Source organism: Amblyomma mixtum, chromosome 4, assembly GCF_055824585.1.
Source record: "Amblyomma mixtum isolate Tamu chromosome 4, ASM5582458v1, whole genome shotgun sequence".
In the NCBI taxonomy this organism is placed as follows: domain Eukaryota; kingdom Metazoa; phylum Arthropoda; class Arachnida; order Ixodida; family Ixodidae; genus Amblyomma; species Amblyomma mixtum.
In genome coordinates, this window is record NC_143015.1 from 103,013,919 (window position 1) to 103,032,552 (window position 18,634).

At 46.2% G+C, this 18,634-nt stretch overlaps 1 protein-coding gene across 4 annotated transcripts in view; it reads left to right on the forward strand.

Annotated features, from left to right (window-relative positions):
* Positions 1-18,634, forward strand: part of LOC149347654 (multiple inositol polyphosphate phosphatase 1-like) — a 53,652-nt gene that overhangs the window by 10,395 nt on the left and 24,623 nt on the right. Inside the window, exon 4 of one of the 4 annotated variants that reach the window (XM_089587270.1) lies at positions 1,562-1,644. The exons of the other annotated variants lie outside the window; for them this stretch is intronic. The gene's annotated coding sequence lies outside the window, so the exon portion shown is untranslated. The remainder of the gene's footprint in view (positions 1-1,561; positions 1,645-18,634) is intronic. 4 annotated transcript variants of the gene reach the window in all.

An 18,634-nucleotide genomic window follows, 5' to 3' on the forward strand; every position in this document is an offset into this window, starting at 1 on the left:
ACATCTGTGACTACCGCCACGTATCCCAGTAAAAATGTGCGAATGGTACAGCTGGCACAGTGCATGCCACGAGTACGGTCAATATTAACAAGACGGTACCACAGCTTAACATCCGTATGTAGGTGCATTTCTGCCAGAATAAAGCACGACTGAGGTGTCCACTCTCCCAGGGGGCCAGTTATGCACTTTCCTTTCCATTGCTTTATCTGAAGGTCAAATAAAAATGAAAACCGCAAGCGCCCCAAAGACAATGGTGAAGCTTACGCTTCGAAAACAACCGTGCCAGCGGTGGGATCCGAGCCCACGACCTCTGAATTTCGCGTCCAGTTCTCTCGAACGGAGCTGTGGGGACGGCACTCCAATCTCCGGTATGGGCAGCCGTCCAATCCACTTTGTTATTGTCCTTAATGGGCAAATTAATTCCAATATTATTCTCCCGTTGATCGACACCACAAATAAAAAAATGAACCCGAGGTGGTCGAAATTTCCGGAGCCCTTCTCTACGGCGCCCCTCATAGCCTGAGTTGCTTTGGGACGTTAAACCTCCATTCCGAGTCGCGTTCGTTCCTATTGCCAGGAGGAACCCCAGGCTTAGCCACCGCGAGCCGCAGTCTTCGCCGAAGCCGTCGACCACCCCTGCAATGGCTGAGGAATCACAGGCACCATCCTCTGACCAACCAGCAGGAGCTTCGTCGAGCAGTGAGTCTCAAGAATTTTTTATTCATTGGTGACCGAAGCTAACAGCAGAGAAAAACAAGTATTACTTTTCCCGCTGTTGAAAAACCCTAAAAGCAAAGGCGCTTCTTTTGTACGTGTGTTGGTGCGCACTGGCTTCGAGTTTATCAAGACTTTCGGGTCACCAGTACGCGTAAAGGACACGTGCCGAAGACATAACCAGTTTTTAAGGGCAGAATGGAGGAATGATCGCTATGCAGTTGGCATTGCTAAAACCGCTAAGGGCAGCAACCACTTGCTCTACTGTGCCCGCAGGGCCAGACTGTGAGCCCATTCGGCAAACTGTTTCTCTTTTTCAGCGATACTGGGATAGTTACTAACGCGCCCCGCAAATGATGATGATGGTCTCTACAATACATCCATTATCCTTGGAGTAGGAACATTTAGACTAGCGTTAAATGTGTGATATTGTGTGTGGTTAAAAGCATGTAATTTATGTAACGGCCGTGGTGTCGATGGAAAGAGCGGTGCTCAGTGCGCCCTGCACCACCTCATCCGCTGTCCCCCACCTGCCCCAATCGCTTTGTAACTTGCAAGTAATAAGTAGGTAAAACACGTCAAAATAAAAACCTGCTAAATGGACCGTTCGAAGCATTTAATTCGACAGAGGAGAAAAAGCAGCACGTAACAGTAAAAAAGATGCACTATTCGGAAGCCACGACGAATATTCTGAGATCTCTGCTAGAACGCGAGCTAGCACCTTAACTTCTCAGGCCAAATAAACCAGTAAGAAATTCCCATTCTCTAATGTGCACACGATGGCTGCTCACTAATAACCACCAGGCTCACTGTCCTCGCTTCTCTCTCTCTCTCTCTTTCTTTCCAGCGCGTAGGAGGCTAATGAGACTCAGTTTTATTCTTCCCCAGTACTGTACACACTGTGGACCGGAAGACGTTCTCGTGGACACGGTAAGTGCGTTTTCAGTGGCTTCTAGCTAAGACTCGATGGACAAGTACAGCGTTATCCCTCGGTTAGCTCCTTTGTATTTCTCGCTCATCTGTAGCTCCACCAACCCTCAGGCCTATAGTCAGTGTGCTTAAATGAGCAAATGAATTTGGGAAGTGGGTCAGGACACTGTCCTGACCGCAGCTTGGTCAGGACAGTGTTCATTTGGATGTTTCTCGCAAGCCATTTTGTGGACCTAGCGTCCGCGGCGACGCTTGGTCCGCAATTACCCCCAGATGCAAGATCGTGTGACTCATTCTGCCCATCTAACCACCAGAACATTTCTAACCTGCACATGCTGCAAAATACTAGAGCATCAGTTTCGAAGCGTACAGAGTCTTCTTCACCCAATTCATCATGGTCCTCAACCGTCTCAGCGAAACCCTTCATGATTTAACTCGAAGGCCAAAGACCGAGAACCTGTCCATGATTTTTATGCGCTTCTCTAAAGCGTTCGGTCGGTCTTCCCACGTCAGATTACTTTACAAGGTAAACCATGTACTTGGCGATGGCCCTCTTGTTTGTCGGACCGTAAATTTTTGTGAAATTGCTCCCAGTAGGTAGAATACAGTGACCGCGTACTTAAATAGGAGAAGGAAGAGGTGCCTGCTTTTTCTACACCCAGCACAAGCGGACGGATTATTCACCTACCACACTTCTCTCACTCCAGCCTCACAACTTATCAATACCAGAGCGAAGACTAAGTGCCTAAGGTTTTATGCGAAGCATATTACAATAGGTAACCCAAGCCCTTCGTGACGGTTACACGCCGTGCACACCACGTGACACAATGACGTCACGACAGATGAGAGACGGTGCTCCAACTCGTGCCGTCGCTGCGGTTGCACGCCGTGCAGACCACGTGGTATGGTGACGTTACTCCACGTGACACAATGACGTCACGACAGATGAGAGACGGGGCTCCAACTTGTGCCGTCGCTGCGGTTGCACGCCGTGCAGACCACGTGGTATGGTGACATCACACCACGTGACACAATGACGTCACGACAGATGAGAGACGGGGCTCCAACTTGTGCCGTCGCTGCGGTTGCACGCCGTGTGAATCACGTGGTATGGGGACGTCACACTGCCGCGCATTTCAAACGCGCGTTCACGCTCGGTATAGGTGAAACGCTCGCTCCACCGGGCAGGCGGACGCGGCTTCCGTGGCAATCCAGGCGCTCACCCAACGCGCGTCTCGGTGTTAGTCGGCGTTCCGCTGTAGCCTTGCCGTTGTCTTCCCCCACGACGAAGGCTTCTAGTGGTTGTATTAAAATGACCAAGTATTCAACCAAGGAAAGCCATGTATTACCAAGCCTAGCCATCAATATGCTTCGCATCTGACTAGGCTTAACCTTAGCTAAGCCTCAGCCATTTTTTATGTCTCGTTCTACACAACGCGGTTAACCTGAGCCCCACAGTTTTGCAGCACACGGACCCGACATAAGCAGGCCTTTACACTAGAATTCATTTCTTGTAACAGTATCTTTAGCTGTTCTCTATTTTTACGAGTTATGGGAGAATAGTACTGTTTAAACCCTGCACCTATTACACAGCCTGGTCGCAGTGCAGGGCGAAGGCCTTTCACATGTCTCGCCTTTACCAACTGCAGCCATCGTATCTCCGCAAGCTTCTTAATCTCATCCAATCACCTAACTTTCTGCTGTCCCCTGCTACGCCTTGAATAATTCAGAAATTCATTAGAATAATTTAGAAATAATTTCCAAAAAACAGCTGCGACCGCTACTTATTTGTGCTTCCCACATCCCAGGTGATCGAAATTTCCGGAGACCTTCACTACGGCGTCCCTCATAGCCTGAGTCGCTTTGGGACGTGAAACACCAATCAACCAACCAAACCTCCATCCCCCCCCCCCCCCCCCATCATTCCTAGCACCTTAGTTTCAGTGGCTGTTGGCTTCCTATATATGCATATGTGTATCTATACAGGATGTTTCACCTAAGAGTTTGCTCAATTTTTAAAGATATTCTTTTTGAGTTAGAAAAGCCCTTTTGGGCATACCATTGTCAGCGATGCAGTACATCAGAATACAGCTAAGACGTGCTAACTAGCAGGATGGTTAACAAATATCGAATTGTCAACTCTTTAACAATTGCTGTTAGGCTCCTTAATTACTGAAAGACGTGTAGCCCACCGTGAATAATATCCATGTAAGTTTTTAAAATTTCAGAAACGTGGTCACTGCCACTACTGTAGCCTAACAAGTTTGACTATTTCGATGAGTTACGTGCAATGCTGGCAAGCTTCTCGAAAGTTTTTAGAATTTCTAAAACGTGGTTACCCTCGGCACTGTGGCCCAGCATATTTTGGCTGCTTCGTGCCAAAATAGATGAACTTGATATGATATTGCTTATGGTGAACTATACGTCTCTCAAAAAAAACCTAACAGTAATAGTTAAAAAATTAACTATTAAACGTTAGTTAACCAGCCTGCTAGTAAGCACATGTTAACTGTATTCTAATGTTTTATCACGATGGAAAGAAACACGAACAGAGCGAAGCCTAGGCGCTCCGCTGTTCGTTTTTTTTTTTAAACGCACTTTTACTTCTGTAGTAGCAAAAAGATGCTAGAGCTGTCCGTGGTGCATTCTTATTTGAAAGGCTGTGAGCTAAAAAGACGTTCACAGGAAAAAGGATAAAGACGACAGGAAAGAAGCGCAACTTTCAACTTTAATGACGACAAAAGAAGCCAGGCGCACTTATATATCCGCTGATATCCAGAGATGAGCTGCGTCACGCAGCTAATCTTTTTAACAGCCTTTCAAATATGAATATGTACCAACTAGCCCGTCAAAAAGCCTTACTGATGCATTCTAGGACGTCTCTAACGTCTTTTTCTTACAAACCAAGTAAAAGCGCCAGCAAAAGAAATTCGAACAGTGTAGCGCATGGGTGCAGTGCTGCTCGCGTTTCTTTCCATCATTGTAATATTACACTGCTCACAATGTTATGCCGAAAAAGGGACTTTTTTAGTTCAGAATGCCAATTTCGAGATTATATCCTATGTGAAACGTCCTCTAAATATGGCTTGGCCTTGACTTCTTGGATGTGTTTAAGACTTTTTCTGCATATACTGACGTGGGTTATGTGGTGCTGTACAGTACATACACGTTGTGCAGCGTGTCGTGCGATCCATGCAATAAACCTGCACATACTATATTCCTGTCGGCCTGGAACAATGCTGCATCCAGACCAGCAGAGGACTAGGGGCTAAAATATTATACAATGTATGCTGGCATTTGTTTTACAATACACATCACCTATATCTGCAACCTTTCTGAGCGAATCGATTTTGAGAAATGAGTCGATTTTTCTCCAAGTATAGTGTTTTGTGATGTAACCCCAAATTCACCTCGTCCACGCGCATCAATGAAAAGAACGCGCCTCACCGTCACAAACCACTTTTCGTTCGTGGTTCACCTGCATCGCGTGCCCAGGATCACTGACTCGGCTCTCGGAGATCGTCATCGCATCTTTTCGCCTTCTACGAAGGACGTGTGAGTGAATGTGACGAAATCGTCCCGATACTTTCCCTTTGCAGCCACTGAAAAGCGCTGGCTCTATAATATTTTCGTTTAGATCTTTTCCTACTGGCCGGGTGTGGTCGCATGAGCCACTGAGCTGCGTCTACCTTATATTCTTAGTTTCCTAGAAAATACTATTCCGCCACTCGACGGCTCTGTATATCTGAAACGGCCGCTCTTCGAGGGTGTGCAAAGCCATGTAAGAACTTGTGCGCGGTGGCCACAACGAGGTCCTAGAATGATTGTACTTGGCAGTGGAGCCTTAAGAAGTTGTCTGGCAACTTTGCGAGAACCACCATCAAGTGCTTCGATCGGTACGTACTAGGCCAGTCTTGTCAATGTTCTTCTGGCTGCCCTCTGCGCGTGTGTGAAGAAGAGTTGCGAAGCGAGCAATTACCAGCGGTTTTGAGGCTTACCTTCTCCGATGGGTATTAGTGAACGCTGCTGGAAGCTTACGCCACTTCACAGAGTGGAATCCCTGAATATCGACATAGCCAGTGCCAGAAAGCTTGACGAAACGGTTTCGTGGTGTAGAATCACTGGCATGTTCGATTAGCATGTAAGAGACAGTCGAAATAAAACTTGGTAGCTCTGCTTCTTTTTCTTGTCTATTTCCGAGAATTAGGGCGCCATGCAGGTGACGGGTGCTAAGCACTTCGTTGCTCACTCTACGGTCTGACAGCTATTGGGATTCAAGGGCTGCGATGCCTCCAGGTCGGCAAGCAACACTGGTCCACACACCACAGCAGGCCTCTGTAACCTAGCGATAGCCATAGCAAAATGTTTTTCTTCTAGTGTTTTCGTCCATGACTCTGCAAAACCTAACGCCGCTCTACACAGTCCAAATCTAACCTGTACCTATTCTCTTTATCCACACGCAGTCTAGATATTCCGCTCCCGACTACATTGATCACATCTGCAGTCGTGAACAACTCGTTTCTTTCTATCGCGTCATATATTTAAAGCAGAGCTTAAGTTCAGCCGCCAATTTTTACATTATTCGATGTTTTAAAAGCTGAAGGCCATCCTGTATTTTTCAAAACGAGATACAAATGATTTTTCTCTAAATGGTTTCATACTTCGGGTTTTCCAGTTGTTGCACATAGAAGCTGGTAATAAGAAATTGCAGGAAGAAAAAATGTGAATACATGTGTTGGTTTTATGTGCTTTCTGGAAAATCTGCTATTGCGCTTTACTGTCAACATTTTCTGTATTTCTGTACATATATTTACAAGTGCCGTAATGCTACGCGCTGCCTAGTTGCGAAAACTGCTAGTCAAATTGCTTTATATATCCATGGCATTGCGGGACAGGGCCTTTTGGTTTAATGTTGCCAGCTGGCTAGCTGTTTAGTGGTTAGTGGTATGCGCAGGCTGAGGGACTGATGAATAACTTCAATGGTGCTAGGGGGCTTTAATGGTGCTTCAAGAGCGCCACGGCGCGAAGGACTTTTTCTTGTCTATGCTAGGTATAGGGTCAAACACCAATTTTCGAAGCATTTCACCAAATGATAAGCCGAGCACAAAACTACGGGAAAGCTTGTATTCATTGCAAATTGTTTAATAACCGGCGACACTGAGAATTTTTCAATAACCAGCGACGCTGAGCATCGAACCTCGCACCTTCCGCATAGGTATGCGATTCTCAAACCACTCTAGCACCGCTGTGGTTCATACTCAGCTGAGGTCCAGCGCTTGCCTTCTTTCGTCTCTTGTATACGTGAAGATGATGTCTGCTTGTTCTAACTATTTAAACAAGGTGTATGACCGCGCAATGTACTCATTTTCGCAGATGCAGATCTGGTACGAAATAATGGGTGCAGCAACCGAGACAATATCAGCAGAGGAGGACAAGCAGAGAAGGACAAGATATTTTGACGCTCACGCCGTTGCCGTCGTTTTTGCTACTGCATCGTTTTCTGAACAATAAAAAAAAATTACGACCTGGGTTTGCAAGTGCTCTGGAAGATTCGTGTGTTTGTAAAGGAGCCTAAGAAGACCACTGCTTCATCTGTGCCTTCATTTTCTGGCGCAGCTTGTGGGTCAAGGTAAAAGAGGTGATATTTTGCATTAGTGTCATTTTGATAGAGAGTCGACAGCCAGGCAATGATGTAGTCAGACTACAGGCCTTGTCTTTATATATACTAAGTCCTTTCTCATTAATAGAGCAGGCGGCACAGCGCGGACATGTTGTACAGCGCAGGAATCCTGTGTCGTGAGAGCGCGGCCGTTATTTCAACTGTTCCGAGGCAGTTTTTCGAGTACTTATAGCGAAAAAGACGCGTATTGCCCGCTACTTTGTGGTCACTTAGCGCTGAGATTTCATCACAGATCATTGGTCGTGGGAAGGCTAATTTTCGTCTACTCAAGGTGGTGTTAAAGAACCGTTTCCCAAGAATTTTACACCGCAGAAGTCCAGCACTAGGCTGGGGAAAAACTCGTACCCACCGAATGAGCTCTGGAACTCCCTCGAACGTCCAGTGGACCCTGGACGTCCGCAGTCCGTCTATTGAAGCTTTAATGTCCATTGGCCATTGCATCACCGCTGAGTACCTGGCCCCACTGTAGATCGAACTTCGCCACCCCTGCCTGCGAATCAAATGCAGCGGCGGCGTTTTTCAGTGCAACGGCGTTATATGTCCCTTTAGCACAAAAGCTGCCCGCCGACGTCTATGGCACGACACTCCAATGATGCAGTATGCCGGTCCATGATGTGACGACACATTTAAGCGGACATGTACAGTCGCAAATGATAAAACTTAACGTAATATGTTGCCTATAAAATCATGACTCGTAATTGTCCTGTGTCATGGCTATAGTCATATAGTCAAGAATCATGGATATAGTCTAGTACCCTTATGTAAGGTGAGGTGTATAGAATGTGTACAAAGTGTGGGCAGTCATGACGCATGACTCAGCACTACTGCAGCGTAGCATAACTGAGCAGTTTACAAGTAACGTAACGAATGTTTATAGTACAGGGTTTGTACAAAGTATGCAAAGCACTGCTCGTGGTCAACCATGACTCATGGCCAATCTGCAACACTTGTTGTTGGGCTTGTTGGTAGGACATGCTTCTAAACAAACCAGCGCAAAAAACACAACGGGCAAGAAAAAGGCTCCTGTCCGTCAGCGCTCCTGTCCGTCGTGTTCTGCCTTTTTCTTGTCCGTTGTGTTTTTTGCCCTGGTTCGTTTAGAAGCAATAAGCAATCTGCAACGCAGCAGGACTGAGAACTTCAATGTTTTCGCACTCTCACTCGCGAGAAGTCAAGTGCGCTTGCCAGTTTTTTTCTTTAGAACTATTAACTCATTCTCATATATGCATGATTAAATTTCTCATTTTTTCACACACTAATTGGTCAAGCTTTGCGCGACTAGCGTTGTACTGGGCAGGCTGGGACAGCCGGGCAGGCAGAGGGCTGAAGAAGCTCTACCACGATGAGATAGGCAGCTTCAACGGAAGCAGCTTATGCCTCTTGCACTGCGTGCAAGAGTAAGTAGCTGCCACTCTTACAAGAACTGCAACAGGCGTATGTATTCCGAACCCGTGAATCTCGAAATTTGGAACAGATTGGACAGGCACAAAAGCCTAAAGAGCGAGAGGTATGCGTGGCGTCGTCTACAAAAGAGATTGAGGTGCACCCTGTCACTGGTCGCGCTCATTTATTCTGATCTGTACAAGCCGAACTGTAGGCACTGCGGCCAAAGAGCCAATTATGATCATACCCAGTGGGATTGCGAAATAGAGCCGCCACCGGGTGATCTAGTTACCGCTCCTTCTCTCGAGCGGTGGGAGACCGTGCTGGCTAGCTCTGAACCAGGAACGCAAGTTTTGGCGCTGGAGTGGGCTGACAAAGTCGTCGAGGGCTATGTACTCTCGGCCATTTAACGCGACTCCTTAACACCAAGCTCTTCCGGACGAATAAAATGCTTTACAATCAAGCTCCGTCATAGCGAAGCAGCACATGTGCCATGCGCAGGTCGTGGCTTGTGATTCTACTGCGAAACCAGTTATAGACCCACTTGCCGGGTTTCAGCGGATGATGATGATGAAAAGCCTTTATTTAATAAAAGAGGTGAGGCTTTCTTAAAGAGCCCCGCAATGGGTGGAGTCCCTATTCCGGGAACCCATTGGTCGAAGCCGCCAGCTTAGCCCTCTTGACCAAAGCCTTTTGGGCCTGAAGGTCCGAGCAGCCAAGCAGGGCCGCCTCCCATTCCTCTCTGGTAGGGTTGGGGGGGGGGGGGGGAGAGAGCTGAGTTGCGCTGGCAAGCCCCAACCATGTGGTAGGTGTCAGCCACCTCGCCACAGTGTTTGCACCTGCCAGTGAACGCGGGATCGAAATGTTTTAATACTGCCGGGCACAGCATTGTATTAGTGAATAGTCTAAGTAGAACGCGTTCGTTTCCTTTCCCCAGTCCCTTTGCAGGGGCTGGGTACACGCGGTGCCTATCCTTATAATAAGATGTTATGTCTTTGAACGAGAGTAAAGAGCCACCTTCAGGTTTCAGGTGCTCAGGAGCCAATGGTTTCAGCGGTGTTCGTCTGTGTGAAGCATCTGAGTAGCAAGTGTAACTGGGTCACTATGTCAGTGGACACCTCAATCGCGCTATAAGGAGGCGGTGACGTTCACCTACAAATTGCAGTTATGCTCCTTTTCTTTAAACCAGCGGAAGGTTTACGCTTCATTGAGTTTGAGGAAAGTAAGAGTATAAATAGCTCCCTGGGTCAGTGGACACCTCAATCGCGCTATCAGGAATGTGACGCCGGTTTTCCACTTGCAAAAAAACGTGCTTTCGCGCAATATTTCGCGTTCGATATGCTAAGCCATTTTGTCATTTTGTATCTATAGTCTAATCAATTTTTTTCGCCTGCCGCGGTGGCTCAGTGGTTACGGCGCTCGGCTGCTGACCCGAAAGACGCGGGTTCGATCCCGGCTGCGGCGGCTGAAATTCGATGAAGGCGAAATTCTCGAGGCCCGTGTACTCTGCGATGTCAGTGCACGTTAAAGAACCCCAGGTGGTCGAAATTTCCGGAGCCCTTCACTACGGCGTCCCTCATAGCCTGAGTCGCTTTGGGACGTTAAACCCCAATAAACCAATAAACCAACCAATTTATTGGTAATGAAAATAAAAAAGATGCCCAGGCTTAGCTTGGTTAAGCTATAGTGCCTAGAATATACTATAGTTAAGCCAAGAATGCGTTGCATATTGCGCGATATGCAACGACACAAATAAAGAGATTATTATTATTATTATTATTATTATTATTATTATTATTATTATTATTATTATTATTATTATTATTATTATATTTTTGCGCGAGGTATTGCTTGGCGGCACTCGATTTTCTCAGCAGCTTTTCCTCCGTGACGTATGGCAGGATGGATGGATGGATATGAGCGCCCCCTTTGAAACGGGGCGGTGACAACTGCAACCATGCTCAGCGTTTTTTGTTTTTTATGCTTTTTTATTTTTTATTTTTTACGTGGTTTGGTGACGTCACGTCACCACGTGCGTGACGTCACCAAACCACGTGGCGTCCAGTCACGTGGTTTGGTGGCTGCCCGGCCGCGCCCAAGGGCTGAACTGAGTGATTGCAATATGCTACGCATAAAATATAGATAAAAATAAAAATATAAGGAATAGATGATGCTAGCGGCGGCATCTCCCATCGAAACCGGAAGCACCTGAGGTGCTGCTAGCGGGAATAAAAGGACAGGCAGAAGGAAAAAAAAGGGGATGATCCGGGCGCCTTTTGCGTTTCTCCTCCATCGAAACGCGGTCGCCGCAGCCGAAATCAAACCCTTTTGTTCTTATTTGTATCGTCGAAAGCGGCTCAAATCCGTCTTCACGAAAACCATTGAAGGGCTCTCGCCAATCGACGAAAGATGAAAAAGTTCAGGCAGCGCGTCATGGTCATCAGCCTAAGGGTACATATTTCGTGAGTAAAAGGCATGTCCATATATTTCGAGTGTAAGTGCAAAATCATCATTAAATAGGGAATCGCACGAAAAATAGCAAGCGTTTTTGATCTCGTTGTCGTCTTTACAATGGCATCTAGCTCTTAGGATGAACCCTCACAAAACTTGCGGTGATCGTCATTCTACCAGAATAGCTCGCCAGCATTGGTGGTCATGCGATTATATGGAGAGTGCTTTGTTTATTCATTTTTTTTTATTATGTTCCTGGATTACTAGTAGTCCCCCTTACCGTGGAAGCAAACATCTCTACTGTGCTCTGGAACCTCGACGCCACAGGTGTCCACGAGCTGGTCGATGCAAACTTGAGGCACTGAATCCTTGAATTTTCTCACGACCCACAGAATACAATCTGTCAAAAAGATTTTAATGAAATGTACAGGGTTCGTCAAAAGTGTCCAGGCCACTGGGTCGGCTTTTCAGCGTCATATCGCGCCACTTATGCTAGTAACAAAACTGTTAAGGTCCTCACAGGTGAGAATGATGTCTCTCTTATCCTCTATAGAGAGTTTTAGCTTCGGGCGTGTCGCTCTAAAGCGGACCCTGTGGCCCAGGAACTTTTGCCCTACGCTCCGCGTGCCAGGAACTGCGCATTTGTCTGCATGTGAAGGCTAATTTCACACCTTAGACGCACAACCAACGACTCTCGACAAAAGCATCTTTACCGTTCAGACGGTAACGTTGTCGCGAACTGTATTAAATTTCTACTATCAATCCACTGATCGTAAGCTAAGCGTGAACTGAAGGTGCCCTGAAACTGCAATGAGCCTGCCCTGAACCGGTATGGGGCCTGCTCTAAGCGTGCGCAGAACAAGTACTAAAACGGCAAGGCATCAGCGTTCAAACTGCGCACAGCCAGGGGAAAAGCTACACTGAACCTGTATAGAACCTGCTCAAAGCCAACAGCTTTTTGAGTATGGATGCAGGAAAGTTAGGGATTGTTAAGAATGACTTAATAATAATACTTTACACCCTTCTTCGCACAAGCCCACGAATAACGCTCCCAATTCACTTGCATTTCAAGGCAAACATGAAAAAAAACGTTCGCATTTCTACGTCAGACATTTCAGCGTGTCATTCTTTCCTTTTTTGTACAGGCCAGACATCTCCTGCTTGCTGACTTGAAACTAGTTACTGCATAAAACTTCTTCTTTAGCAGATTCTGCTTCTGGAATAATTCGATATATATTTTTTTTTCTTGCGGACCGGAAATGTTGATGGAGAAGCAGTAGTAAGACTACGGACCTCTACGAGTGTCTCTCTTCCGGTTCTGCTCTTCATGTCGTGCATCAGCGCTTAAAGTACTTCGCCAACCAGGCTTAAGTCAAGTATACAAACAACTTTATTATTTCTTTAAAAGAAGCATCTGTGCCTCGTAATAAACCGGAAGGATTCAGGTTCGGTTTTGTTTGGTTTATTGGGGTTTAACGTCCCAAAGGGATTCAGGCTATGAGGGACGCCGTAGTGAAGGGCTCCGGAAATTTCAACCACCTGGGGTTCCTAACGTGCACTGACACCGCACAGTACACGGGCCTCTAGAATTTCGCCTCCATCGAAATTCGACCCCCGCGGCCGGGATCGAACTCGCGTCTTTCGGGATCGAACCCGCGTCTTTCAGGTCAGCAGCCGAGCACCATAACACTGAGCCACCGCGGCGGCGTCTAGAAAGATTTTGGAAAAGTACTTGTTTGTATTTGACGTCAGGCGTAGGTTCCCTCAGAGGAGGTGAAGCACTTGTGTAGTGGTAGTGGAGCATCACGTACTGCGACGATGTTCGGTGAGGTGAGAGCCACTCGAGTGGGTAATCGGCCTGTCGTGCAATCGCGGCACACTTGTTGAGAGCCGGCAACGATGTGGCAAGGTACACCGATGTTATCAAAATGTTTGATAGGCGGTGCCACTCCAGTGCTCTCTGCTGTTTCTGTGCTCTCGGCCCACATAGAGGCCGTAAGAACAGCATTGAAACTGTGCTCCAAGGCTGCTACCGCGAAAGCGTCAATGCCCGGGTAGGCTGCCGCCGCACCCGCATACACTGCTTCGGTGTTTCGAGCTATTTGGCTGTTCGCCGAACCCGGACCAGGAGACAGCCTGCGTGCAGCTCGTGATGCATGTGCATTGGTATAGGGGACGCCTGAATGTGGTGTCGCATCCCATACGAGAGTGATTGTTTGGATGTCGGTGCTCGCGGGAGCATTCTTGGTGGATCAAGTAGTTTTCGACGGCGAAGGGAGTGAGAGTGGTATCATCCACAACGAGAGTCTCACCTCTCGACAGCTTGAGTTGTGTACGACGCTTGACGTTAAGCGTCCAGCTCGAGTACGGATGCTCTGGTGGCGTCCCCCCCCTCCCAGAAAATGCATGGCTGATAGTATTGCGGAATGAGACCGAGAACTGGAGTCCTCGTATCCTCCCCGGAACATTTCAAGGATCCGCAGGTTCTTCGAATGGGTTACGTCAATCATAAACGTGAGTACGGCGTCAAACGTGCTAAATTTCTTTCACATTGAAGACGCGGGTTTGATCCCGGCCGCGGAGGTCGAATTTTGATGAAGGCGAAATTCTAGAGGCCCATGTGCTCTGCGATGTCAGTGCACGTTAAAGAACCTCAGGTGGTCGAAATTTTCGGAGCCCTTCACTACGGCGTCCCTCATAGCCGGAGTCGCTTTGGGACGTTAAACCCTCATAAACCTATAAACACACAATGTATCATTCTAGTGTCGAACCTTTGTCTAAAGATTAGAAACCGTCTTTTCGCTGCGCTTCACGAAATGAACAAGGAGAAGAAGGTTTTAACATGTGACGTCAGGAATGAGCTGCATTATAACAGCTCGAAGGAAGAGTTACGGCAACTGCTGCACAGCTGAGAGGACTTGAATGACGCATTCCGCAAGCGCCAAAGTTAAACGGAGTGCCAAGACAAATAGTCGGGCTGTACCCCCCTCTGCTCCTGGGGCAGCTGTGCGAACTGCGCGTCAATAAACGAAAGGGAAAACTTTTGTAGCGCGGTGACAAAGGATTTACGTACAGAGTCGAACGAATTGCCGCTTTCGCGACCACGTACGACCAGGCTTTTCACTAAATATTTTGTTTATTCTTTCGTGTAGCTTTGTTTCATTCAGCTCTTCAGTAAACGGGTGGAGCGGATTCAAGGTGGCGTTGGTCTAGCCGGCAGGCTAATCGGGTTCACAACGCTTACTCACCTGCTTGGGCTTACGTGTTCTAAATTTTTTTTATCAGCAGCATTTTTTTCTCTCTCTTTTCTGGGGTTCAGTATTCGACCCCTGAGAGCAGCCCAACAGCCAACATCTGCCGGCAACTCGTTCTTGAAGGTGGGTTCTTAGATGCCAAAGGTTTTTCTCGTAGTAACCAGATATCAATGCTGACGATTTCCTGGAAGCGGAGATGGTAAATAATGCGTCTACTTTGCGGGTGTGGACGCCATCGCTTGATAATTTAAACACTTTTCTGAGTAGTCAATACAGACAACGTGGAGCGTCACCAGTTTGGTACACTACACTTTCTATTAGCGAACTGGCGCCAATGTTTCCATTTTTTTCATATGTGTTACCGCAAAAAGACAGGCAGGACTTTACATAGGCATTCGTTACAAAGAAATTAACAAAAAACCTAACAGGTTACAAAAAGTAGCAAATAAGCTATGAAGGAAAATGCACGAAAATGGAAGAGAATTAAAGTTAGAATGTTATAGAGCAGCTTTACACGATTAAATCTTGTATAATACGATATATAAGTGCAGCGAAAATTTGTGTTTCTTTATTCATTAATATATGTTTTTATTGGCGCCGTGAAGCTCGAGAAATGGTAATCTAAGTTGTACTATTTAAAGAGGGCGCAAATACTACACAGAAATAACAGCTACTAATACTGTTTGACTGAAAAAAAAACAACTCGGCACATTTTTGCTTTAATTATTTTCACAAAATTGCGGCTTTCTTTAACGTTTCATCACACGGCTTTTGAATTAGGCACGCACAGAGGCCGATTGTCGTTACACATCAGGAACTAGAATAATGGACCCCCAAGAAAATCATGTTACAGACGTATTAAATTTTTCACGTAGCTCAATTTCTACGTCTCAGATTTTAACATTTCATAAAAAAGGTTTTCAATATAAGGGAATCATTACTTTAAGTACCGAAAAACATTTCAATAAACTGAAGCCTCTACTTCAAAAAAAGAAGGTACGCGATTACAAAAATATGTTTTGAGAAATACGGGCTTGAAGCCTTCGAAAGGTGATACCAACTCTCAATATTCCTTGGTTTCTCCCTCTGTGTATGAGTGCAGCCTCTTTATTTGTTCGTTTTAAGTTTTCCATGCTTCTTCGCTGAATCCGCAAGTTTAGAGTAGCTTTCTTCGTATCCATCGTGCATCTAAATTTCTCAGTATAGACGTACAGAGCTCTCCAGGACTGTAAATTGTTGAACACTTTGATTCTTCGCATATCTCTATCATTAAGTCTTGAAAGTGCATCGTCAATAGCCGTCTGAATAGTCTTCACGGTTTTAAAATGTGGTTATGAGTTCCTCGACCAAACAGTTTCGTTGAATGCCCAGCTGGCGTTTCCTGTAACGGTTAACTCAAGCTAAAATAAAAAAAAGCACCAGGAAAGCGTACTAGCTCCAATGAGAAAACTAGAAAGCGATAAGCGAAGTATTTTGTGATAAGAATTGATAAATGATAAAAAGCAAGGCAAATTAGTGAAAATAGGCGTTTTCTGGCTTGGACCTCGGTTCAATTTCTTGTCACGCTCTTTAAAACAAATCGGTAAAAAGTTATTTGGAGTGTAATAACCCTTGCACGTTGTATATCATTCGAAAGCAATGGAAATGCGCTACGAAACGAGTCTAAAATCAAGAAATCGCTTTTTTGCCCACGTGACCACTCGTGGCCCTATCTATCATGAGAACGAGACAGGGAATGTCATGCGGCATGTGCGCCACCAAGTTACGTGTACTGCCTGAAGTCGTTCCGCGAACTCTGCAGCCACGTGACCTTTGAATAGCATCCAAGACGGCAACATTTGGCGCCGCCGCGGTGGCTCAGCGGTTACGGTGCTCGGCTGCTGACCCGAAAGACGCGGGTTCGGTCCCGGCCGCGGCGGTCGAATTTCTTTGGGGGAGAAATTCTAGAGGCCCGTGTACTGTGCGATGTCAGTGCACGTTAAAGAACCCCAGGTGGTCGAAATTTCCGGAGCCCTTCACTACGGCGTCTCTCATAGCCTCAGTCGCTTTGGGACGTTAAACCCCATAAACCAAACCAAACCAACATTTGGTGAGTCACAGTGCCGACGGTAACCGCTGTTCCGAGGTTATAACTGGTAACAGTGCTAACAATTGGCGACTAGAAACCTGTCATCGCAACCAGGCAAATATATACAATAGTTTAAAAGTTACGTATCTTCCTGAGCCTGAGTCGCTTTGGAACGTTAAACCCTAATCAACCATAAACCAAACCAAAAGTTACGTACCGGAATTCAGTTAAAAAGCTAACTCATGGCCAGCTTTCTCGGGCAAATATTTCGAATGTTGAGAAATTGTAAGATACTGTTATGGAAATATTGGAGGTAATGGTCCATTCCTCTTATCTTTAATCGGGGTACAACTTCCAATCTCTATGTGGATGAGGCAATGGCCTTCAGTGCCTCACAGGGTCAAACGGCACTTAACTGCCTGATGGTATGTCCCAGGCTATGGTACAATTACCATGTGATCATATGACTACGACCATTGGGTACATTTGGCCTTGAGCCTTAACCTCGACATTTGAATTGAGTCAGTGGAGAACATATGCTTAACAGAGCTTTGGCTCAAGTTACTAGGGTCAAGCCACATTGAACCGCAGCCTTTTTTTTTGCCTTCAAGTCCTCGTAATAAGTCCGCCTACCTGCCCAGTGCGCCCAATGTTTGCAAATTTTCTAAAAATATTTTCAAAGGTTCAAGTTCCTCCCTTTGTGAACTCCACGGTCACATAGGTAATAAGCAAACCCACCTAGTAACACGAAGGGTGAACGCCTCATTTCTATAGTCCGACATTTTCACAGCTTGAGGAGGTTGGTTTCCAGTTAATGCGATTCTGGCAGCAGCGACCACTGGAGACAATAACGTCGTTTGTCACGCTCCCGGCGACTGACCTCCGGAACGACAAAAAAATGCGTACATTTTTTGCATGAAAGACCCAAAGGAGAGCTTGTTACTGCTCCTGATAACAAGCTATTTTCTCCGCTAGCGCCAGCACATCAGTAAAAAATGTCACCGGACTTATTTCACCCAAAGAGAAAAAGCACCGACTAACCGCTGCGGCCCTCGCTGCGGCCCGGCTGACTAACCGCTCATGTTTGCCCTCATTCAGATGCTGCCCGAAGGACTTACAGAAAGCATAATCAATACCGATCGGCTTATATACGGTAATAGATTGCCAACAGTCAAGAGTTTAAGGTCTCACTACCAATTTCTCGGATTATTTATTTATTTATTTTATTCGGAATATTCGTTCGGACACAATTCATTCTCGGATAATAGGACAAAAGGCAGACTCCCTCTGCCTGACGAGGTCCCTGTTACCCATATAGAACTACAAGAAAGAAATCATATATATATATATATATATATATATATATATATATATATATATATATATATATATATATCTCGAACGCGTCCCTTGCAAGCGTCTCAGGATACCTGATACGGGCCGCCCGCTCGGACCCGGCGGCGTCTTGCGGGGGTGTGCGCGTATTTGGAGGGGGGGCGGGGGGGGGGGGGGGGGGGGGGTAGCGGCTTCCGTGTGCGCCGAGAGCCGGGTCTAACGCTCTTTTGCCCCTTCTATCGCTGTGCTGTTCAGGCTCGTTCTTTGCTACTACTTTACCATTTCCACCTCCCCGTTTGTTTTTTCTGGTTGTTGTTCAGCCGCGGCCCGTTTGAGACTTGTTGTGCTGCCTATTATACGGTCCCCTGCCCTCATTCTCAAGTTTGTTTAGAGGGCGGAGATTATACCTCCTCGCTTGTTCTGTGTCCTTATATTGACGAAACGGATTCATTGTAAGCCTGCCCTGACGAAGGGAATACCATTCCCGAAACTGTTGGCAAAATAAACGTTAAAGAACAGTCGCGTTTGTCGTAATACTGTACCTAAACTAGTAAACTGGGCCATTGGAACCCCTACTGAATACATATATATATATATATATATATATATATATATATATATATATATATATATATATATATATAATTGGTAATACCAGAACAAAAATCAAAACTAAATCATGCAGGCAAAAGCTTTTGGAGATGTAAAAACTGTTTTCGTGAAAACATATAGGAAATACGCACTGCACTGAATATGACAACGGGCAACTGCTGAATATATTCTTAAAGCTTCCAGGCGATCTACACTGCTGCGAGATAGCAA